A 25,657-nucleotide genomic window follows, 5' to 3' on the forward strand; every position below is an offset into this window, starting at 1 on the left:
TTCAAGGATCATTAAAAATATCTTAATATTTCCCATTAATATTTCCAATTACCAATACTGAAGCGAAGACAAGCTTTAGGGAAATGCAGGCTTTCTCTTACAGTCCCCCTTTTTTTTGCACAGTGAGATCTGTGACCTCAGAATCCCATGTCCACTGAATTTTTATTCTGTTTCTGTCGCTGCTGCAAAATTCAGACATCTCAGTACTTCAGATATGCCAGTATTTCAGGGCTGCAATGAAAAATGCTGCAGTAAGCACAACTGTAAGAACCAGAGCTTTCATGTGCGTACAGCAGCCTCAGACTCAGCTGTTTCCAACTACATCAAAAACAACTTCAATTATGCCCTTAGTCCACACTAATATATGTCCTTCATGAAAACTGTTCCTTTTTTCAGTTCTGCTATAACCTTCGTTATCTTTCCCTGAGAAAAAAAGAAAAAACTGTTACAGCTGCAAATGCATATCAAAAACTTAAGATAAAGCACATGATAGAAAAACTATAATTGTTTCAATATCCCTGAAAGTCAATGTGAAGGTTAAACTGTAAAGAAATTCAAGTATATTAAGGAAGAAACACACATTATAATAACCATGCAATCTAAATTCTTGTACTGTAATAGCACCACAAAGAAACCATTTGGTTTCTGTTAAGATTTTCAGAGTTTGTGATTCCAGATCTTGTGAAACTGATTTCTTGAACATATTGTCTTCTTTTTTCTTGCTAGTTTCACACTAGTGAAAGATAATTCACACATTTCTTTACCTTGGCATGTCTCAGAACAGAGTGAAGAATGCCAATGTTTTAGTGTAAGTACATATTTAACCCCTCCACCACTGCTTTCCAGTAGCATTTCTAAGAATGCTTTTTAAGCAATCAAAAATGCAAGACAAAGTTTATAGGCAGATGATGATGATTGCTATTATTATTCAAACTATTTTCTGCATAAATTTAGGAGATTTGCGTGCATGTAACCTGTGTCTGGAAGCAGAAGCTGCAAGCCTAAAACTAAAATAGGTGATGGGAACAAGCTACTTAAATGTAAATTTCTATCTTTCTTGCAAAGAAGTTTAGTAGAATCTGATCTATTGAACAAAATAATTGGTGCAACGGACTCAGTGTCTACACTTTATGCATTTTGAAGATTACTTTAGATTTGTTTTAGTATGGTCCAGAAAATGTAAGGACCTAAGTTCCTACAGTTCATCTTTTGGTTTCCTTTTAGTCTGCAGGACTACATGCTATCAGTTCTGAGCTCATTCCTTGCCACAGCTTAAGTACTGTAAGTGGAGATGATTTAGGGATCCTATTCTAATTGTCCTTCCAATCTACACTAAAATGATCATATAAGTGCATGCTAACTTGCCTCTCTGGTCGATCTAATTGGGTTGAGCTTACAGGACCAATCTTCACTTCCAGGCTCTGTATGCCTGAAAGCTCATCTCCGTCTTTCCCCCACTCTTTGTTCCCTCAGCTTGAACAGTAAGACATAGCCTGTTTCTACAAATCATCCCACATTTCTGTACCTAGATCCTCATGGCTCCAGCACTGCAATTTGCTAAATGTGTGTGTGCTTATCCAGCCATGCAGCCAAGGAAGATGGGAACCAGCTACCTGCACACACTGCTCTTTCTCTAGCTAATTTACTGGTTCCTACCAAGAAAAATACGGCCAGAAAATAAAAAGGTTCCTATCTGAAAGCATTAATTGGCACTCTTACAATAATCAGCCCATAGGTTTGGAAGTGCATGACCATTTTGTTGCAGAAACTGTTGATTGTCACTAACTATATGAGCAATTTTTAAATTTTTTTTTGTTCCTAAAAGCTTCAAATTAGAGGGCAGAAATGGATTACATAATTTAATTTCTACATATCAAGCTTCTTTTTTTTGCCTTATTTTTCTTTCTGAATGGCTATAAAGATTGTATTTTGCTTGTGGAGTATGGGCAGTTTTCCCTCACAAAGGAAACTCAATGAAACAGTGAAGAAAACTCCTGCAGGACTCATTTAGTACCCCAGGCAACATGGGAACAGCTGAAAAGCACCACTAGGTAACTCTGTCACAAATGTACTAATGCAGGAGTAGAGTATCCTCAGAGCAGGAACATATGGATATCTACCAGCTGGGAAAAAGGTACTATTGTTTCCATTTGATTTTGTACACTGCCTAATATTTAACATAAAGCATTACAGTTATATTTGCTTCTTCTACCATACTGTACTAAGATAGTTTTCCTTTGCATTACCATTCCTCCTCCTGGCCACAGCTGTCCCCTCTCTCCCAAAGCAAGGAGCAGAATGGGTGCAGCAGACTGAGAGTGGGAAGCCCACATTTGACAGAGTTCTCTTCTGGACGGCTCCAGCACTCCCCCTCACTGCACTGCTCTGGCTTGGTGGCTTGGTTCGGTTTTTTTTTGTTTTATGCCTTTCATGATAAGCCAAATACTCTGTGTAGAAAGGCTGTGGGTGTATTGTGCTTGATCCAGCAGTATGACTGTAGAATAAAAACAACTAAAAGGTTTTTGTACCTTTACAGGAAAGACCCATTAAATTTTGTGAATCAGTGATGATGCACACATACGTTTGGGGACATTGCTAAATTACAAGGTGTGCTGAAGTAGCAGAACAAATGATGTACTTGTCTACAAAGCAGGTACATCTCACCCACTCTATAAGAAAGCTTCAAAATTTAAAAGATAAAATTTATGTCCTAAAAGTACAAAATTGTCATTTAAACAAAAATGTGATGTTAAATTTATTCTAAACAGACTGTCTATATTAGCTTGCTCTTAGAACTACATTAGTGAAGAACAACTATTGTTGCTGGCCCTTTTTAGCCTAACATGGCTTAGAAGACCAGAGCAATTAATTGTCCCTCCATCTTGCATTAGTGGAGTATGTAATGTCATCCTTCTCTAAAAACTGAAAAGCAATGAGATTAATGTGAAGGCTGTGCACACCTCACTGCATACGACTCTCTTAAGCTGAAGCCATGAATTCAAACAGTCAAATAATTTTTTTTTTTAAAGAAGACAGTGTCTTCTGCATTATTTATACAGCCTAGCAGTAATGCAGCTGACACCAGCTATTCAGACTTAGTTTGTTGCATTTGTAGGACTAGAGACCCAGATGAACACTGGCTCCACTTGGTTAGCTAAAGATTCTCAAAAAGACAGGGAGATCAATAAAACAAAAAGAAAAAAAAAACCACTCCAAAACAAACAAACTTTCTTTTTCAATTTGCAGTATTTTTGGCATCAATCAAAAACAGAATCAAAAACAGGAAATGTAAGCTTCAGCAGATTTAGGTATTGTCTGAAAGAATTTAAAATGTTCTGTATAACACCATTTGACCAAGAAAGCCTACACCAATCACAATAATTAAGTTCTTAGTAGCTCAATATTATTCCCAAGATTGGATTAATTTAGTATCAGCAAGTTAAGCTGAAATTAGAATTTACAAAGAGTAAAAACTTCCATCCTGTAAGAAATCCTGGCTATCTGATATTTTGTTTAATCTAAAACTTCTTTCTATTTTTTTAATGACAGTATAAGTATTACAAAGTATCCCACTTTGATATTTTGAATTATTTTTTTTCCAAATTCAAAATATTGCATTTTACCTAGTGTAGTCTCAAAACTCTCAAACCCCTTAGATCTCTTTCATGCCATTAATGGCCTTCAGACTTCCTCCAACAAACAGTAAGAACCATCAAGTTACTAACAATGATGCAGAAGCAGTCAGAGAACCATTTATGCCTCTGATCTTAGTGCATTTGGAAAAGAAGTGCAGTCGTTGTGATGCATCACAGACATAGCCTGCCACAAATGCACAGATGTGATTCAAGCAGCTCAGAAACTATGGTGGATTTTGGCAGATAAAATCCTAGGATGGAAGGCATCCCAGCTCTAGTTTTCATGAGATACTTGTTCAAACACAATTAAATAATGGACCAACTGATCTCAAGTAAAACATTTCATGTATATCAGGTCAACAGATTTGTGTTCCTTTGTGACTTGAAGAAATTTTTAAATTACTTTTCTCAAATTTAAGAAAATGAAATAAATGTTATTGTCTGAGAAACCTAGTTTTGCCTAATCAATACTTTGTGCTTTTTATAACTAATTTTTCAACTCATTTAGAGTTTGACAATGCCTGAGGTTAAAAAGGAGACAGGAATACAGCCAAAAAAAACCCAATACTCTTCCAGTCTCATTATTAGCCACAGGTTGTATTACAAGCAGACAGAAATCAAGTTAATTTTTGGAAAAATGTGAAGTGAGGAGGCTACATGAAACTTTGAGTTTCAAGAGGGGAAGCAGGCAGAGAACCAGTCACATGTTTCCAGGCTTTAGGGGCTGCCTGCTTGCTTGGCAAAGGCAAAAGAGCTTGTTTCCAAAACACTGACAGAAAACCCCAGAATCTATGCTCAGATTGTGAAGTTATGCTGGCATTTTCTTGACTATGTTTGTAAGTAGTGATCACTTTACATAAAGATATGCCAAGAATCATTGGAAATTACTTGGGCAAAGTACCACAGGAACAACTTATAATATTTTCAGAAATGTCTTTGCATCAGCTACGAGAAGCTCACTGCAGGAAAAGAACTCTGAAGGAAACAGGGTTTTAAGTAATGATTTTATCATGGTCTCAAACGAGAAACTGAAGGGAACTCCATCTTATGATGCCCTGAGATACTAAATCTGGATGGATGAGCTACAGAGTAAGCTCTAAGCAGATGTACCAAAACAAATTAATCCTCTTCTCTCACAAGAGACTTAAAAGGTTGTCTAAACTTCAACTCCATCCAAGAGTTTGTTTTCTTAACTGTTTGTATCTGGTTTTGGCCATTATTTGGTACGTTTATTCATACAGTTTAGTTTTCTAGCTTTTCAAGAAAGGGAAAAAACAGCGATGACAAGGAGTGATTTTTGCTTTGCAAGTCCTTATAGCTGTATGATTCAGCCAAAAATGAAAGTACATTCACCTCTAAAAAAGCACAGAGTGCCCTTAGGTTTACCACGCCCTCTGAAAGGTAGAAATTGTTTAATGCATTCACAAGCAGCCCCCAAACTTCCATGAAATGACACAGAAGGCTGAGCTCTGCTGCCTGACAGCTCTGTTGTGAAACGCAACTCTTACTATGCTTTCTGCCACATGTGAAGCTATACAGGGACATGATGAAACAAATACACAACAAGATAAAAGAGTAAAGAGTCTATACCAAGTGGAGACCCTCAGCACTCAGAACTATACTCTTTTTTCTTAGTCCTCACTCTTGTTTAAGTTTTTTTTGTCATAACATTGAGCTATCTCCTTTGAATTCATCAGTGCCCTGAGCAATTGCAAAGAGATAAGCCCCTGAGCACTGCTCACCCCAAAGAGCCACATCTGTTTCAGTCACTACGCAGCCACAAATGAGCAACAACACAATTATAATATAGCTCATAACAAGTGAAATTCAGAATGCTGCTTACATTGCTGCTTGAAGTGATAACAAAATTATGAGAGCAACAACAAACACTGAAACTGCTCAAGCAAAAAAAGTAGAATTCATGTTAGGTTTTTGTGGCAGCCACATACTAGTGCTTTCTCCAGGCTTTCTTCCTCCCTTGATGTAATTTTTCCCTTTGACTACATCTCACTTTACATCAAAAAAAAGTCATTCTTTCTTGTAAAATGTGCAAATTGGATGTATGGTGTGAGATGAAGAAGGCTAGAGGTAACAAGAATCCTAAACTGACAAATAAAAGAAGGACTGGAAAAGAAAGTTAACCCAAATAATCTACTTGCACATATTCAGAACTCTTCAAAGAGCTATGTGCATATTGCAAGTTGCAGCAGGCCTGCAGGCAGCTTTAATTTGCATGAATGGCTGCAGCACAGAAGCAAAGGGCTGGATGACTGGGTGACCTTGGCAGCATTCTGAGGGTCACTGAAATGCAATTTCTTCAGTCAGGCTCAGAGGGGTTTCTTTGACAGGCTATATACCAGTGTTTTCTTCCAACAGATTTTTCCTTTCTTTGACAAACATAATTACGAATGTAGTAAAGCTGTAGTGTTATCAGATCATTTTTTCCTATTTAAAAATTTAAAATGTTTCTCTCCCTGAATGTTATTTCACTGTATTCTATTAAGAAAATGTGTCTTGAGATTTTAACAGTGTTTTGGGGTACTTAGCAGGCCATTGCTGCTCATCATGATGTTAGTCAACATTCGCTGTGTTTCTTACTAGATTTTGATTAATTATTGTAAAACCAGCATGCTCTTTTTCTTCCCACTTCTGAGATACAGCAGCATGTAAATGTGCAGGTAGTGTGCTTCAGGCAGCAAACGTGGCAGCATCAACAGTTAGATACCTATTTTCTAATTAATTCAAACAGTTGATGCTCACTACCCCCTGATTAAGTCTGTTGCAATTTGGCTGAATATAATTAAACTGAACGTAGTTCTCACCATGCTTTTACTATAGATAAGGAAACCAAGCCATACATGAAAATATCCTCATAACAAAAAATAAAAAAGATTTGAAAATACTTAGGGGACAATGCATGTCCCTAAAATTTGTACAAAAACTCAGTAAGCTTCTGTGAAGAAAACACTTGAATTCCTATGTTAACAATGTGGAGTTATCCCTTTTCTTGGTGATAATTCAAGTTTGCATTTAGATCAGTGTATCTCATGGCTTAGGAGGATGGGTTGGATAAGTGCAGGAATCAATAAAGATGATGAAATACCACGAGCTGAAATGCAAAACATACGTAGAGCTATGCCATTGTTAGGACATATTTCATCTTCTTAAAACACCTGAGCATTGCAAAGATGAGACGACAAGATGACAAGATGCAGAGAAAAAGGCCCTTGTTATACTGAATTTTGCCTCATTTTCCTGACCCAGCAATAATATTTCACAGGCTGATACACTCATTCTTGGTTTGTAGATTACTGCACCTCATACTCAGAAATGGAGACAAGCTTCTTCAAAAGATTCCATTTAGTACAAAACAGTAGAGTTTAACTGCACCTCATTGTGCTTGGCAAAATGGATTGTCACAGACATGCCACTTTTGCAGTTTCTTTGTGCTAGATCCTCCTGAATTCAGAGTCCTGTTCAGGGTCTGTGTCCTGCTATTCATAGCCCTAGGAAATAATTCCTTTGTGTAAGGGGCCATTCTGCTTGAGTAATTTTAGACAGCTGAAAATGGCAAAAGTAGACTTGACAAAAAAACTAATAAAATATAACAGGAAAACCTCGATCCATATCCATTGCTAAAAAATCTCTAAAAATTGGAATGGGAAAAAAAATCCCTTCGTCATATCCATCAGAGGCATTTTTTTCCTTTAGAAGTGACTGTAAAACATGTCTGATCTAAGTCTACCACAAAGGAGAACAGCAAGGCTGCATCCCTCATTGGAACAGTAAATGTGTTGTAATATTTAAAAAAGAAAGAGAGTTAGAATTTCTCAGCACTTTGTGTAGGACTCAGCTTCAAATTAGGATATGTAAATGGACGTGTCTAGTTTTGAGTAATGCATCTAAACTCAGATTATAGCCCTTGGGAAGCTGGTACAGCCAGCGGAGCCTGGAGAGAGAGTCCAATGCTATCCTGTTGATCTTCATTTTGAAAAATCCACATGAGTAATTATGTAGCATATTCTCTTTAGCTCAGAAAATCCCCTAACAAATATAAAAGTGCTATTAATTTTGATAGATCCTCCATCATAAATCAGAATTAGGCTCTTCATTAATCCTGCTATTTCTCAAAGTCTTTCAGTTTTATAGCATATTTCACACAATTTTTTTCTCCTTAAAACTTCAGGTTTTGTATTCTTTTAAAGCCATCAATGTCTTATAACTCTCTTTGAAAAGAAACCATCCTAGTTTAGGTATGAAAAGCAACATGACAGCCTGAACAATATACAAAATAGAAGTGATAGAAAACACAGTCATTATGCAAAGGCGTGTCATCAGCTTTAGTAAAGTTTTCAAACATCAATATTTGCAACTACCACTGCTGGTCCTCCTTGATCCCATAAGCTCCAGTTACTCAATGTGTTATGAGCATGAAAGTCTCCTGTATTTCTGATATATTTAGTTTACCTTGCAAGTCCACTTTACACAGATACCTCTTCAGTATTGTCTGTTTTGAGAGCACAGCTGATCAATAATATTTTTTATAATTACATGTATAAATTCTGATGACAGACCATTCCCTGGGTGATGCAGGAGAAACTGGAATATTTGTTATGAATTTAAGTTACAGATTGTATCTAGCTCATATTTCATGTTCAGCAAAAACTGGAAGTTTCTTTTCACCTACACCTTTAAGACTGTATATTTTATTACAAAGCACCTCAGCATAAATGAACTTTGCCGTACTCTAGAATGATTACTTCTTGAACTTTTTATCATCTCATGCCCTCCTCTATATTAATTATATTTTCCATTGTGGGTAGATAAAGAAGCAACTTTTTTTTTCCCTATGTCTTTATAATATTTTTTATCTGTTTTTGCTTCATAAGGCAATCAGGATTACCCTAGCTAATAAGTAATTCTCTGCACAATAATAATGATTTTCAATGTCACTAAAATTTTTTCCAGAAAGAGAGAGACAAACTAAAAATTCTGAAATATTCTTTTGGAAGCATTTTTTTAAAGCAAACTTTTCAATTTTATTTTAATTACCTTCTGCCCAGATTTTTAACCAAGGTCAGAATACCACTGAATGCTTAAAACTGTCAGAAGATATTTTCAGTATTTTTGTCATGGAAGATGTGTTTTTTCTCTCTGATTTCAAAAAGACTTTAAAGTCAAGAGAAAAATAGAATTGTAGAATGTTAAGGGTTGGAGTGGAACCCTAAAAATCATCTAGTCCAAATTTCCCCTGCAATGGGCAGGGACAGCTCCCACTACACCAGGTTGCTCAAGGCCTTACACAAAATGGCCTTGAACTTCATGGCATCTAAGTTGTACACTCCAAAAAGCTTTACTTTGAGGTCTGTCCAAAATATCGCTTGGCTCATACATCTTTTCTAAGAGGATCTGTCATGGAAAAAATCTCTGGATAAGTAAAAATCTCTGGATAAGTAAAAATCTCCCTACTGTTATATGCTGCTCAAATGATCCCTTGCTAAAACTGCAAACTAAATGAAATAGTTTTGTTTGCTATTGTATTTGGTGGCAGTTATACCATCATGAGTGAACCACCTCATTATATAAACAGCTATGATATTTCTGGGTCAGTTGACAATTGCATTTGGAGGCACAGGAGTCCCAAGGAGCATCTGAGAGCCATAACTGGCAAAAGCTACATCTGCAGTATTTCTCTATTTAACTTAAGGGGCAATGATTCAGTCATTCAACATTTGTCCACCAAAGGCCAAGTCATTACTTTAAGCCTCTGGACTGAATATGCAGATGTGATTTTGTTCCTTCACAAACTAAGCAGCATTTTTTTCAGACTATTCTCAGCATTTATTACACAATAGAAAGGCTTTTTAGAAGGAAGATAAAATCAGAGATTCACAAATATATTAAAAAAACTTGCCCTGATAAAATATGAGAGCTGAACAAGCAAGAATAAGTACACAGTGCAATGAGGGTAAGATTTTAATGTATATCTATTACTAAGCTGAACAGCTAAAATTCTTCCCTGGTCTCACAGAAATTTCTAGTTCCTTCTTCAGAATTATTTCTCATTTGCTACTGTTTAAATGAGAAGAGAATTAGAGACTTTTTTTAATTTGAGCACAATGTTCTTGATTCAGATCTACTGCAGAGATAGACTAACAATTTACCTTTTTTTTTTTTTTTCCAGAGGGGGATTGCTGTCTACAGAGCTACAGTATGGAAAGGGCCAGCTTTCACTCTAGTGTGAGCAATGCAGGATATCTGTCAACAAAAACAGCTTAGGAGAGTCTGTGATCTGCTGAATCTCAGACTGGCCTTTGTCATGCTGCTCTTTCTGCAGCTGCATTCTACTGCTACAGCCTAATCCTGTCCTGGATTTCTCCCTCTTAAGTAACTCTGACAGGAATTTATGGCATTATAAGATATCAAAACCATAAGGATGGAAGATGAAATATTTTACGCAATTTTGCATTTGCAGCACAGTTCATTCCAGTGTTCTTACTAGGAACTAATGGCACGAACATGAAAAACCCATTAATTTGGATGCAAATAATGCAGTATTTACTGATCAATCTCACTTAAAATTTGTTTGTTTTATTAGGATTAAATGTAGTCCTTACACTTCAAAACAAGTAGAGAAGTCCCACCCCACTTTCTGGCCATCACTAAAAGCTTTCAGTTGTAGCACTTGGAGTAAAAGGCACATGAAGGCCATAAATGAGTCAGAGCAAACTGCCACTTTAATCAAACTTGTAGCACTTGGCTGTAAAGCACTACGAAAAAAAGTAAGAAAAACTGGAATGCCCTTAAGGATAATTGCACAAGCCAGGACTGCCATCATACAGAGAATAAATATTGGAAAAACAATAATCCAGAAAGGCTGATGCCGAAAGAATTAAATTAAATACCCACGGAAGTTAATTACTGGGGGAGAAAAAAAGTGTATTGCAAGGAGCAAAAGAGAAGACAGACAAATAAACCTGCTACCTTCTAAACTTGATTCCAACTATTCCTTCTTCTATTCCCCACATATACTGTAAATTACGTGGGTACTCTGACAGGAGCAGATTACTGCAAATACTGCAAGAAGAATAAAAATTTAGCCCACACTTTGTCTCCTTTATTGAATTTCACCTGTTTCTGTTTATTGGAAATCTTGGTAAGCACCCCGATGTTGCAGATTAGAAACTGACAGAACTTTTCCAATTATTTTTTTCTCATTTCAACATTATTCTTTGGAGGAGCCATCCAGTGCACTGACACTCCTCTCCATAGGCAGTAAAGTGACAAAAGTAGTTCATTTGGTGCTCATTCCTTCTCCATACAGGCAAAACCCACCCTGTCTGGATAACGGGTATTTATTTACCATTTTACATCAAGACAAAACAAATCTAAGATGACATGAGAGCATTATCTAAGGAGAGGGCCGAAGAGTATAAATTGTCTGTACCTCAGCTGCAATTAATGCTTCTCCTGCTTTTGGAAGAAGGACACCTATTTCACAGCAGCAGGTGGAAACTGCCCAAAGAACACAAAATGGGATATGAGAGATAAAGTGAGGCTACCCAGAAGACTACCATACACTGAGGAGTCAGAGATCCATGTTACAGGCTGTGCTTTCCAGTGGACAGCAGGGACTCAGGTCTGTCTCGTGTTACTTTTCCTTGGCTGCAGGGGGATAGAACATAAGAAAATAAAGGTAGTATAGAAAGTAATCTCACCTCTAAAGAGTTGCAGCTGGGCTAATTACTAAAGATTAGGAGCAGACCTGACTTAAACAGGCCACAGTTGTAACCAATAAGAAGAAGAGTGCTATAAAAGAGTGGATTGGGTGGTTGAGGGGAACTGGAGTCAGCTGGCTGCTGTGAGAAGATGGAAGAGTCAGTGCTTAGAGGAGCTGCCTATGAGAAACATCAAGGAGGTATGACACTCTTGCAGTATGGAACCTTTGTATTATAGTGACAACACTTGGCTGCAGGATAAACTTAGAGGGCTGATTATAAGAGAGGAGGCCGCAGGCAGCTCACGCTTGGTACTGGTGATTGCATCACTTGTGTGACCTTGTCTTTGCCTTAAAGTGAACCTGCAAGAACTTGTGCAAAAGTCTGTTTTTTTCATGGCAGAAGCTGTGAGCAGAAAAGTTTCCCTCTAAGAAAAGGCCAGAAGACGAGTAGAGACTACGATGCTGGTGAGCTTCTGTGTGTTGTGCCCTGAGCAGCAATGCATCCTGTGACACACTACACCTTGGAGCTCTCTCATGGGAAGGACCATGAGGCTCTCTGTTGTCTTTTTCCTTACTTTGTTAGCTCCAAGAAGTAGGGTTCTCAGAAATACCTTATAGAGACTGAGTCCCTTTCCTTTTGGGATCATGATTAACACTGACACTAATGGGGTCTAACACAAAAACCATATAGATGTGGAGTTAAACTGCTCTGCACACTGAAACTCTTGGTACAGTTCTGGTAATATGATAGATTTCAGTGCAGTAGAAACATATTTTGTTCTCCTTCAAAAATTCAGTTATAAAATTGATGCACATATCACAAATTTACAAACTTTCATTATAATTCCAATGCTCGCTTGTTCTCAAGCATCTGAATTAAATATAAAAAGGTTATTTCTTTGTGGTCTCATTTAAAAAGAATTTAATTTAAAAATATGTTTTAGAGAGTCAAAATGAACTGTAAAGGTTTACAGAGAGAAATGTTAATTGCCTTTCACCAAAGTATTTAAGTGTGGCCTTGTGCCTTCAAAATTACTGCAAGAAATGCAATATTCTACCATGCCATTGGACACAGACTGTATCATGTGATCCATGGGTGGGAGTATGACTTAGTATTGACAAGGCACCCTTTGACACAGTCTCCTATAATATCACTACAGCTAAATACTCAAATGAGGACTAGATAAGGGGGTTAAAACAAACTGGCTGGAATGTTGACTTCCTAGGGTTGCAGTTATAAGCAGCAAGTTCAGCTGGATGCATCTCTGGGATTGACAGTAGGGCAAGCACCCATTCGGGTGGGTCAGAGTCCCCTCTTAAAATGTTTATGGGAAGCACCAAACACAGACTTAGAGGTGGACAGCAGTGTGAGAGACAACAGATACTGTTTGCAACACAGAATCATAGATTTCCACAATGGTTTGGGTTGGCAGGGAGCTTCAAAGATATCTACTTCAGATCCCCTACCACGGTCAAGGGCATCTTTCATTAGATCAGGTTATTCAAAAGTCGGTCCAATGTGGCCTCGAACACTTCCATGGATGGGGCATCCACAACTTCCCTAGGCAATCTATCCCAAAGAAATCTGTAATTTCTCTGGGGAATTTACATGGGCAACCAGCATCTCACCACTCTCACCATCAATTTTTTTTTTCCATTTTATCCAATCTAAATCTATCCTCTTTCAATTTAAAACTATTGTTCTTTGCCCTGCCTCTACAGGCTTTGGTAACAAGATTTTCTCTATCTTTCTTACAAGAAATTTTATATGTTGGAAGGCTACAATAAGATCTCCCCTGAGTCTCCTTGTCTCCAAGCTGTGCAACTTTCAGTTCTCTCAGGTCTACTTCATAGGAAACACAGACAAATTCTAACTTCATGTACAAATTCACCATGAGTGTGGGCAAACACTGTATCCAGATGTGTGGCAGAGATATACCTCTGGAGATGCTAAAAACTCAGATGTAAAAGTCCCTGAGCAACTTGATATAATCTGTCTCCCTGGGTGGAAAAACAATAAATATTTAACATGTCTAAAACCTGAATTTTCCACATACTACAGTGCAACTAGAAAATGAATTCTCTTGTCATCCTGTGAATGGTTCAAATATCTCAAATATATTTCCTATCTTTTAACAGAATGTAAAAGAGAAAACATTTTGAATTTTCAGAAAACATTTTTTTAAATTTGGTCTAGGTCATTTGGTTATGACCTTTAAAACAATTGTTTCACTAGGATTAGTTTATTTTTCAAAATGTCACTTGTTGGTGAAAAAAAGTGAGGCCTTTCATTTTGAAAAGGTCAAAAAGCTTTGACCTTTTCAAAACTCTTATAAGAAAAAAAACTGTCAAAAAAGTTTGTTTTGTGAAAAGCTGAAAGTAGTTGTTACAACAAAACAAGTACAGACCCACTGCTTATTTTAAAAACTTTGTAGCATGATTTTCAGTACAGACACATGGTCTGACTAAAAAACGTTGACTCACCTTTCCTCTGCCTGCTTGAAGTGAAACCTCATTTACCTTCATCAGTAGCAGTAATCTACCAGGACACTACAACTACATCTCAGCAATTAACATAGCTTTGCTTCCAACCATAATTGGAAATAAAAATTAGTAATAAAAATGCACATAATTGTAAATATTTAAATACTTTTAATATTAGATGTAAAGAAAAGAAACAACAAAGTTTCTTGCTCCACAACAGTGAGCATTCCTGCCTGACTTACAAGGTTTTCCTCAGCCTGTCAGAATTGCAGCACCTCTGGGCGTGACATTTCTCTTGGATGAATGTCTCCCCCACAGTTTGTTAGACATTGCATACTGATGTGTTGTTTCCCCGAGGTGACATCATTACAAGAGGTGTTATCTTTTTCATGTTGTCAGAAACAGTGGCCAGCTTTTATTTTTAGCAATCTTCCTCTTTCGTTTTGTTTTTCCTCTTCATTTCACCAAGTATTTATTTTAAGAATATTTTGGGCATATATTGGCCTCTTCTACTACTTATACAAAATTTCATATATCTTCTTATTCTAAAATCATAGGAACAATTCTCCACATTTTAACTAATTAATCTTTTAAAATTTTTTTAAGGTCCTTATACTGTTTCCCCAAAAATAGGCTACAGCAACTTAATAGTTCATGTGTCACCCTAGTAAGCTACTTTTATTGTGGTAGACTCCAAACTACTGAAACATTCTAAGCACCCATATTCTGTCCCAGGCTGCTAATTCTATTTCTGAGTTACAGGTTCATAAAGAAATAAAAGCAACCAGCATTTAAGTAATATCATTCCAATTTGTTAACTTCTATGGAGATGAACTTTTATTAATCTGTGCACTTTCCAATTCATTCTCAAGTCGCTCAACTATACATAGGCCCATAACACTGTTTTGGACTGCAATATCAGGATTTAAAATTGTAAAGGATTATTGTATAAGAAAAGAATTCTCGTGAACTCCTTTAAAAAAACTGATAAGGTTTTAGCAACATTACCTCAAAAAACTATCAAACTGCATGAATCACTCATAAGAGGACAGAAAGGGGCATTTGCCTGGCTCACTGCAGACTGAACTAAGAGAAATTAGGGATTTGAATTCCCTGCACTGTCATATAGCAAAAAAAAAGTTCCTGTAGTACAGCAATTAAGAATACCTAAAGAGCATATGATGTGAATACCATTTATTTGCTTAGCAAGCAAAGGCAAATCTGATCCATTGATCAGATATATCCATAACCTACAGATACAAGCTTAAATGGTCCAGAGTAACAGAATCAGAATGGGGTAAATCTGGCAAAAATGTCAAATGTCAAAACTGCAAAGGGTTGTTGCACTCATTTCTCTACTTTGCTGCCAATATCCCATGGTTTTGATTTACAGCTGTCCAGCAGTATCCCTCACCTGAGAAAAAGCTGCCAATTCTACCACACTACATATATAATTACAGTGATATACTGACTGCCTGACAAGCAACAGACCTTTGTGTCTGCAGGCTCTGACAGGGAAACATAAGAAGAGCCACAGGTGGATGCAAGGCTGGAATGTGAGGGTCTTCAGAGCTCCTCTTGGGAAAGATCCAGCTCCCTAAGGCACCCAGCCTCTCCCTCCAGCAGCACTGGTGTTCCTGACCTTGCTGCCCAGAAGGACCATCACAGCAGCTCAGAGAAAGGGTAGATATTTACATGTCTAACTTGTATTAACTAATAATTTTGAGAGTATTATTCCTAGTAGAGCTGTACTGTGTTACTTGGGTACTGACCCCACTTGGTAATAGTTGGAATAAAATCCCTGTTTGGGGTATTTCAATGTGAATGTTCTCTTTGCAGTTAGGCTGACAATAATTTCTTGTCTCCACATACATGTGATGCCCAAGAAAAGATATTGAGCTTATAAAGAATTAATTATTTGATGAACATTTTCCAATTTTTTTTCTTTTTTTTTGTCTTAGCACACACTAGTTCTGAAAGATGTAGCTATGCAGCACCCAAAGCACCAAATCACCTCTTTTAACCTGAGGAAAACAAGCAAAACCAAACAGGCAAACCCATCAAATGTACCGAGTGGGAATTCTGCAGATGTATTACAGCCTTTTTCAAGTCTCTCCCTTTGTATGAGATTTTTAACAATATTAGCTGTAATATTAACTGCCATGGAAACTGCGACTGTTGCTGCAGTGACATCAGCAGTGGTCAAAATGGTGCTTCAGACCAAGAAATGCAAATGCAAGCAGAATTCTGCTGCTAGGGATTTTGTTCTGTTTTGTTTTTCTTGCAGAAATCTGCCACATGGCTCTGAGATGTTTCAGACTGGCAGCCACCAGCCACCAGCTGTCAGGGACTTGGCACGCTGTTATCGTGGCCACTGCTAAAACCGCTTGCAGATCAATCGGGGGACAGCAGAGGCATGCACAGACCAAAACTCAGCACAACACCTCCTTTTTTTGTATTAGGACATCTCAGAGTGTCCTGACCCCACCTGGATTGCTGCATCCAAGTCCTCAGCACAAGAAAGATGTGGATCTGTTGGAGCAGGTCCAAAGGAGGGTTGCAAAGAATATTCAAAGAGTAGAGCAAGGACAGGCTGAGAAAGCTGAGGTTGTTCAACCTGGAGTGGAGAAAGCTTTGGGGAGACCTCATTATGGCTTTCCTGTACCTTAAGAGGGCTTATAAGGAGAGAGCAACTTTTTATATGGGCAGATAGTGACAGGAAAAGGGGCAAGGGTTCTAAACTGAAGAGGGCAGGTTTAGATTAGATAATAGGAAGAAATTGCTTACTTGGGGGTTGGTGAGACTTTGGAACAGGTTTTTCAGATAATTTGTGGATGCTCCATCCTTGGAAGTATTCAAGGCCAGCTTGGATGGGGCTTTGAGCAAGTCAATCTAGTGAGAGATTTTCCTCCCCATAGCAGGGATCTTGGAACTAGATAATCTTTAAGGTCACTTCCAGCCCTAACCATTCTATGGTTCTAGGATTTTATGAATTTTCATTGTATTTGCACTCAGTGTTGCTTCTCTCTTCCTCCCTCCCTGCATCCCCAGGAATAATTTGGAATACTTTGCCACCACGTTCCCACCAGGGCTGAAAAGCCAGCTCTCACAAGCTGGCCATGCCTGTTTATTGCTTCCATCCTATAAGTGACAGTGACATAAGAAAAAACATCACTACATGGATCACTCCAACTACGTAAGCAGAAATTAATATCGATAATCTGACTGCAGCTCCTCTGTTTAACATAATTCAACCTTTGCCTTCATCTAGAGAATATCTGGAAACAGGAACTAAGAGTTATAAAAAGGTAAGGAGAATTTCTACCCTTTTTTTGGGTATGTGTATGTGTGTGTTATGCCATAATTTCAATAGGCAGTTAGAAGTAAAAACTCTGTTAAAAAGGAAAAAGAGATACATCACAATTTTCAACCTGCTTATTGTGACTGAGACCAAGAATAACATTTGCCCTCTTTTTTTTCAAAAAAATTAACTCAAGTGCAACTTCCAGCTGGGGTTTTAAAGCTATGCAGGAGGCCTGATTTGCAACAGCTGCTCTCTCCTCCCAGTCCTCACGGCAGGAATGGTCATTCTGTAGCCAGTGAGCCATAGCTCCATAAATCATGCATGAAGGTTGCTCTTGCCGTAGTGCTGGCAGGAGGCAGGATGCCACAGAAACCTGGTTAACATTTCTCAGGAACATTCTTAACCTGGTGCTACCTCAGAGTCCCTGTCTCCGCCAGAAGAGGAAGGACAGACATGAGAGGTTTTCAAATCCAGCGAACAGCTAAGGATCAAAGAGAAAGCTTCACGCGAGGGCTAGGATTTATTGCTGCTGGAGTTTCAGTAAAGGCAGATGTAAGCAGGGATCTCATTGGATACTCATTTCCTCTAAGCTATGGCCCCAATGCAGCCCATAGGAGCTATACTGTGGTTTCTGAAAAAGCAACCTAACTGAATTATCAGTATTGCATTTCTCTCAAGAAAGGGCAGCTCAAATAAAAGTAACATCTGACTTTTCTTGGTAAGCAATGGGGGAGCAATCCAATTTACAAATATATAGGAATAAAATTTACTTCTGGGACGAGCAAAATTAAATTGAAATATGTTCAAAATGTTACTTTTGTCACTAATTCCATCTGTTCTACAAATTAAATCCTGAGCTGGGAATACCATGAAAAACTGAACAGGGTGCAAGCCATCAGAAGCTAATTAAAAGAAGTAATTTTTAAGCGCATCTTTTACAAACACTCTTATTTATGAAGTTGCTATAAACCAAAACAAATGAATGTGAGATGTTAATGACATGGAATCAATCCTCAGCTAGTTTATGAATCAGACAAACAAAAATAAATAGCAGTCACATACCAAACAAGTTAATACAATCTAAGATATATTGTCTTCTTTCTGTTAATTTGGTTGAATAAAATTAATTTTATTATTTTCATTGATTTGCCATAGTCTGCTCTTATGTAAAGATTCAGTAGCTGGTTTAGTGTAGCTGTTTTTGGAAGCACAATATATCCTAATGACTGACAGGATGACAGCAGAGGTTTGACCTGACTACCACTTTCATAATGAAGTTTCTCTACACATAGAAAAATGTAATTGAAGAGTTGTATTACTTCTTTTGAAAGGAATCTTCCATACTTTGAAAGAGTGACCCCAGCAGACATTTTTTCCCAAGACTACGCATCGACAAGGACACCAAGGAAAGAAGCTATTTGAAAGAAATTATTTTCTTGTTGTAGGATGGCTGTTTTGTCAGAACACTGATCCAGGGATGTTTCATGAAACTAAAGAAATAGGATTAACTCTTCAAAGGAAAAACACTCTCTATACTAAAAAGACAACAAAAACCATTTCTTACTTTGAGAGGACTGTAAACATTACCTTGTTTGCTGGCTGAATTTTGACTGTTACTCTAATACAGGCTAAAACACATTTTATAAGCAACATTATATTTTTACAAAGATATAATGCTTTTCCAAAATTCGTTGTAATTTGTAGCTAAATTCTTAATAATAGAATTATAATTAGTTGCAGTCAATGGCTGCTTCTTAAACTATAAAACTGATGAAAAACTGATACTTAATTTTAATACATATATCTTAGATCTTAAATTATACAAACACATTAAAAATTAGTGCATTTTTGGTATATGGAAGTAAATCATTGAGCATAATTAAATGCAAAAAACTATTAGATACAATCTGCTTAAAATATGTTTAACCAAATTTTATTGAGAAAATATGTACGAAGTTACCAATTGCTATATTTTCCTCCAGCATTTCTTTAATTTCCCTTACTGAGATTAGGTCTACCTAGTTCAAGGATCATCTTTCAAATATCATAAGATTGTAGCTATTACATTGCTCAAATATCATGGGAGGAGTAAACCACACAAACAAAAATATGCTATTTCATGAGTAACACATTGAGTAAGAATATTTTCTCTTTAAAAATCACATTCTACGTGGCTATAATAGATACCATGTTTAAAAGAAAAAAAGCCTTAAAATTAAACAGTACAGGTAATTGCTGAAAATCATATGTCCTCAAAAAGGAACAAAAAAGGTTTTGCAAAATGATATTTTTGAAAACACTTGTTTTCAAAACACTTGTAATTTTGTTCTATGAGTAGTGATCTAAGGTCCATCACATGGTTTTGGCTTTAAGGTCATATCCTAAAAGATTCACTCACTTCCTGCACAGAAGTACTTCCACTAAATTTAATGGAATTTTGACTGGTTAAGGATCCTTAAGATTCCTGCATTAGTGTATTATGCCCCATTTGATAAGTGAGAAAGTAATGACACAGAAAATGGCAACAATTTTGTTTAGTCTACTCACTCCTAAATGGCTGAAAATATCTTCCCTTTTAAATTATATTTGTCATAAAACCTATATCTTTAGAATTATATTTTTACCAACATTAAAAAGGAAATTAAAGCTAAACAAGGTGACAACTTCATTTTGGATTTAGGCTTGCTTATATGATGTCTTCAGCTATAATGAGAAAATCATGGGTCCTCCAGATAAAATTGCCATAGCAAAGTAAGAGCTCTAAGTTCTCCTTCAAAGAAGCAGCAGAAAAACACCAGCTCAACCAAACCAGGAAACATCAACGACCTTGGCACAGCCATGACCACCAGCCAGGTGGCAGAATGATGCAGCACAGCTCTCATGTCAAAAACACTGTGCTGTTCGCTATCAAGGTTTATTACTGAGGCAAATCAAGGCTGAACTATTCTTGTAGAATAATCTCCATAATAGTAATGTTCCAAATTTTTGTATTTCTAAACTCTGAAAGAAGGACATCCATAATGGAATGTGTGTTAGAAGGCATATAAGAAAGAGTCCTTGATAAAGAAGGTATTTTTCTTTCTTTCTTTCCTACATCTGTTTGCATGAGTTGCCTAGACACTGTGCCCTCTTGCGAAGATAGCAGCTCCTTAATTGTCTAAGCATTTATTGTTGCAGATTTTCAGCAAGCATCCAATTTAGCGGCCAGTATGAAAAAGGGAAAAGAGTATTCAATATGTCTTTACGTAGGATTTCTGTGACAGATCTATTAACTCTCATTCTATTGCCTTCAGCAGAAAACAGCTTTCCTCTGGTCATTTTGTAAACTTCCTTCTGTGAGTAAATCAAAGTGATGCTAAGAAAATAACTGAAGAAGTTTTAATTACCTACTGCTGATGCACAATACATTAAAAAATAGGATGTTCTCCACACTTGGGATGCAAGAGATGAGGGGGTTTTGTCCAAAGTCTATAGTAAAAAGATTTGTATTGCAATGATTAAAATAGAGAAAATGGAATATAAAATGAGTTTAGAAACATTATGGGATACTTTTTCTTCTCTAGGTAATTTACAGATTTTATTATATAAAGACTAAAAGCATATATTGAAAAATACTGGCATTTACATTACTACTTATACAATACAGTAATTTCATCATAGATATTTAAAGCTAAAGTAATGAAATTCTGGTTCCTTCAGGTGACTGAAAGGTCTTCTCAGATTGCAAATCTTCTGTAACACTACTGAAGTTTTTCTTGAACCAACAGATCTTTAATTCCTTTATGTAAATTGCAACGACTTCATCAAAAGGGAGACTGAACAAAAAATTCAGCCCCACCCCAGATGTATCTATACCTGATCGTTAGGCCATCCTTCTCAAATATAGGAGCATGTTTTTTAATTTGATACTGGAACAAGCTAAACATTACACTATTGAAGAGAAATGGGAAGTCATGAGGTAAGCTCCCAGAAAGAAAGTATTAAGACCATTTATTTATGTATTTGTGTATTTAATATATTGAAGAAACACTTAGGTCAGGAAACAACTCAGGACTGAAATCCCCAGAGCATGGTAATGCTTCCCAGTAGTGCTGAGTAAGGTGCTTAAATCTCAAAGAGATATCTAATTTGGGATGTATTTCTGTGTTCAGCATTTCCTACTGGCTAACTCAGTCTCCCTGCTCAGCATGATGCTTTTTCTAAACCCTTTTCTGAGACCCCAAACTCTGATCCATTCTACAGGAATTCTTTGTATTACAGTAGCATAGATTTAGATATCAGCAGGTTACAAGTTAGGAGCTGCAGTGCTACACAGCTGTGTCTCGTCCTTTTGTGACTCCACAATCTTACAAAACTCCTTAGATTTTGATTTTTCATCTTATATAATCTTGTTCTACTATAGCAAGAGAACTATATCAATTTAGATGAGTGAAAGGCTACTCCTGATCATGCATTAAAAGTAGGAGCTTGTTGCAGTCATAATAAGCACTCAATCACAATCCATATATGAAAGAGCAGCCAAAGTAATTGTTGCCTGAAAACTGATACAAGAACCCTAATTTCTATTCAGACAACCTTAAATAGTGGGGAAGATGAACACCAACTAGATGATATGGCTGTTTTCTAGATCACAATTTGTATACAGGCCATAACCAAGACCTGACGAGTGATTTGTGCAGCTTAACTCAGCGCAAAGGAAAGAGGCACTGTGTGAGAACAGCTCGGCTGGTAGTTGTCCTGTTACAGAATGACAAGTGATCTGATTGTGATACACAGTGTAAGTGCTTTGTTCTCATTAAAAATGAACATGCTGTGGGAGACTTTTACCACTTACTCTACAGGTGCCCACAGTGAAAAGCTAAGATATAATGAATATGTAATTTGGATATGTCTTTCACGAAAAAATCCAAAGAATCAAAAAAAAAAAAAAAAAAAAAAAAAAACCTTGGGAAGAGCCCCTAGAGTTAGATATAATTGTCTGTTCTACCTACAGTTTTAAATGAGTGATTTGTTGTCCCTGAGCTGTAACACCCTTTATTCCAAGTACTTATGGGATTGCCATGTCGTACTGTGGTATGGGGTCCTATAATAGGATAGACAAAGTATCTGTTACATGTTATAGCTGGAATCCTGTTTCTGCCACAGGAAAATTACAAAATCTATACACACATCATATATTGTACATGGTATTTCTGTGGATCTTTTTTTTTTTTTTATCCTCGTCTGTCTTTTGTGAAGTCTGTTTGTAGGGGTGATGCCTGATATTCTAATCATCTGGGCAGATCCTACAAATACACTATTTTAGGAAAAACAGTACCACAGATTTACTATTTTTTTCCCCCAGCCTGAAGTACTAACACTCAAATGCACAACCAAAATAAACTGAAAAATGCCACCACATTTTAACTAAAATGTAAAAAATGGACAACACTGATTGCTTATATGATGAAAGGTTTGAAATTTTATGATCATGGAATATCCCAGCTTCAGCATTAATTATACAATAGTTACTTACAGTATTAAAAATGGTCATTAATTCAACTTTTAGTCTGTGAAATACAGTATTATAAACATTACACAACTTCACAATGGTTTTTATGTGTCTGTCTGAGATGTCTGCAGTTGCCTGTTTGAAAACTAAGGCATCTGAAGCATTACAGAGTAACAACAGAAGCAAGCAATATTTTGTGGGGTTTTTTTTTAAACAATCCTATTTTTGTAAGTATCATACACAGAACATATAGAATGTGAGAAGTGCCAGAGTTTCAGAAGTCTCTGAGTTACATTTGGCTTCCTTGGTCATTAGCTCTGCAGCCACTTCCATGCAATTATACACACCCATCAAAGCTGCTTATCTGACAGAACGCACACAGTTGTATACAACCTCCCATCAAATCTGAAGCACAGCAGAAGGCTTGAGCATATTTAGAGCAAGAGGCAACATGCCATAATGCTATCACATTTTTCCAGGATCAACAACATTAATTTTCACTTCTCAAAAGGTCAGAAAAATAATTCTTCTTATATTTTCAATCACTGAACAATATAGTTGGACAGTGCTGAAATAGAGTCAATTAAAATATTTTGATACTCTCTGCTACACTTGAAATTAAACAATTTTAAAAGAAAGTAAAGCTATTAAAGCAGCCAGATTGTCTCCTTCATGGAGCATAAAGCAAAAGTCAAAAGCAGAGCAAATCAGAGACAGAACTAATCAGACACACTAAGAAAAAATTAGTTTTGTTCTACGTTCAGTGGATATATCTTTATTTGGAAAGTTAATAGACTCTATCATGAACAGTTCACTGCATTTAATTGTTTTTAATACCCCAAATTGCACCTACACTCAACAAAGCAGAAAGGTACTGGAAAACCCATGGATTTGAGCACAGGAGCCACTGAAGAAATTCCTTTTAGGACAAATTGCCTAATCTGGCCAGATTTCCTCTATTGATAAATTCAATTTCCTTATAAACCAAAACATACAGAATGCAGTTCTAAAAACTCTGCAGTAAGTTCTAGTTCATTAAAACCAGGCTTTCCAGTGGTGTGGAGGTGGCAGGTGCCCCACCCTGCCCGTTTTCTACGGTGCAGTGGGGTAGTGCTTTTGGGCTGGAGTCAGATACTACTTCTTTCAGGTCTAATAGTCCCAATCCAACTTTGCCCTCATCTTAAAGGATCACTCAGCTAAAGAAAATATGTACTTTGAATCTGAGTAAAATTACATAGCATTTATGTTGTACTGCAGTAAAGATGTCTTCCAGCATTATACCAAACCACAAATACATAGGAAGTGTTACATGGTGTCTGGTCAACTTCATTAGTTAAACAATAATCACGACTAATTCTGTATATCTGGAACCCAGCCAACACTCAAACAATCTCAAGTGGGAAGGGAATAAAGGAGTTTCCTCTTCTTCTAAGGCCTCTGCAAATGCAGTGCAGAATTGCAGCAGTCCTATCCAGAACACAAGGGAGTATATGGATTGCTGCCAAGTTCTCTACTCAAGAGCAAAATACGAACCAGGAAAGATAAAGCAATGTGGAACAATAGCCTGCCATGCCCTTGCACTGATAGCCACTGGCCTGCCGTGCTAGAGATCACTGGTACATGCCCCCCCTTTCAAGGGAAGTTACACTCTACCATGCAAAATGTCTTCTTGTGTCACAATACAGCAGCACTGTAAATTTAGCTCATGATGATTTATGGGAGCCCTTCCAAAAGAAAATAATGTTTCTACAGCTGGGAAGAACTTTCAATAGCTCATACATGCAAACCTCAAAAACACAGTTCTCACTGAGGTGCCTCAGTGCCACCGAGGGACATGTGAACCTAGCTAATTAGAAGTGTAGTTAGTATGGGTACCTTTAATCCATCTCCATCTAGTCACATATTAAAGAGAACAGTAGGATGTTTCCTTCAAATTAAAAACTGATGTTAAGAAGGTTTTTAAAATTAGTTAAAAGTCCATAGATAACTAAAATGCTGTTTATAAATTACTAAGTGAAAAGAAACCCAGCATGCACTCATATTTACCTTTATGGTTAAAATACAAATGCATTGCACAAACATTCAAATGCATGAAGTAAGACAGAAATATTAGCAGCTTGAATAAAGATGAGGAAATGGCAAATTTGACATTAGTGATCCTTGCACAGGATCAACAGTGTCACTGGGCACTATGTGAGTATAAACTTCATCAGTAACTTCACTTTTTTAAAATAATTTACCAGTTATCAAGAGTTTAGGTCCACAGTTCTTTGTTAAGGAACTGATATTAATGTATTATTTTGATATTGCCTTCTGCAAAACTGTATCTTTTGATATTCACAGGATCTATTTCATATCCTAAGACAGCATTAATATGATCGGTATAAAAAATTCTATTTATTATTGTAGATTTAATATGCTCAGCTACTTTTCATGAGACATACAGTATTAGAATTCAGAGGTCAAAAAACTTTTATTAAGATGAATAGAAGAAAAAAGGTTTTACAGGATGTTATTTATCTCAGTATATAAATGGCAAGCGTTTAAGATCTCATCATCCATATAAGTCCAGTTATTTTTAATCATGAAGATCAAGGATTAATCTCTGATATTCTTTCATCACACAAGCTTTTATCATATGTTAATAATATAACTTTATGTAATGTTAGATGTTGCAACTCATCAAACAGTAGAAAGATTAAAGCAAGAAAAAGAAACATATGTAGGCCACACTGAAAAAAATATAGATGGAAATTATTAGAAAACCAGGAAAGTAAACAGACACAAAATGCTAAGAAGAAATGAATGCCATCAAAAGAAATTTAAACATAAACATGAAAATCTGTCACACACAAAATTAGAATACCCCTAGAAAGCACACATTCTTAATGACTTCATAGCAAAATAATCATTTTAATTATTAGTTGAGGAGGTCCTTTACATTGGTTTGCAAATGTAAAAAATTATCCTTAAAAAAAAACCCCAACCTGTCGTAAGCAGGGTTTATTAAAAAGTACAACACA

At 36.7% G+C, this 25,657-nt stretch overlaps 1 protein-coding gene and 1 long non-coding RNA gene across 9 annotated transcripts in view; one reads left to right on the plus strand and one right to left on the minus strand.

Moving 5' to 3' along the window:
* ADGRB3 (adhesion G protein-coupled receptor B3) overlaps positions 1-25,657 on the minus strand; it is a 447,230-nt gene that overhangs the window by 382,426 nt on the left and 39,147 nt on the right. The window lies entirely within an intron of this gene.
* LOC132070603 (uncharacterized) lies at positions 11,487-15,787 on the plus strand. The gene is made up of 3 exons (XR_009418024.1): positions 11,487-11,553; positions 11,756-11,820; positions 15,233-15,787. It is a non-coding gene; the product is annotated as an uncharacterized LOC132070603 (long non-coding RNA).

This window comes from Ammospiza nelsoni, chromosome 3 (genome assembly GCF_027579445.1).
Source record: "Ammospiza nelsoni isolate bAmmNel1 chromosome 3, bAmmNel1.pri, whole genome shotgun sequence".
Classification (NCBI taxonomy): Eukaryota; Metazoa; Chordata; class Aves; order Passeriformes; family Passerellidae; genus Ammospiza; species Ammospiza nelsoni.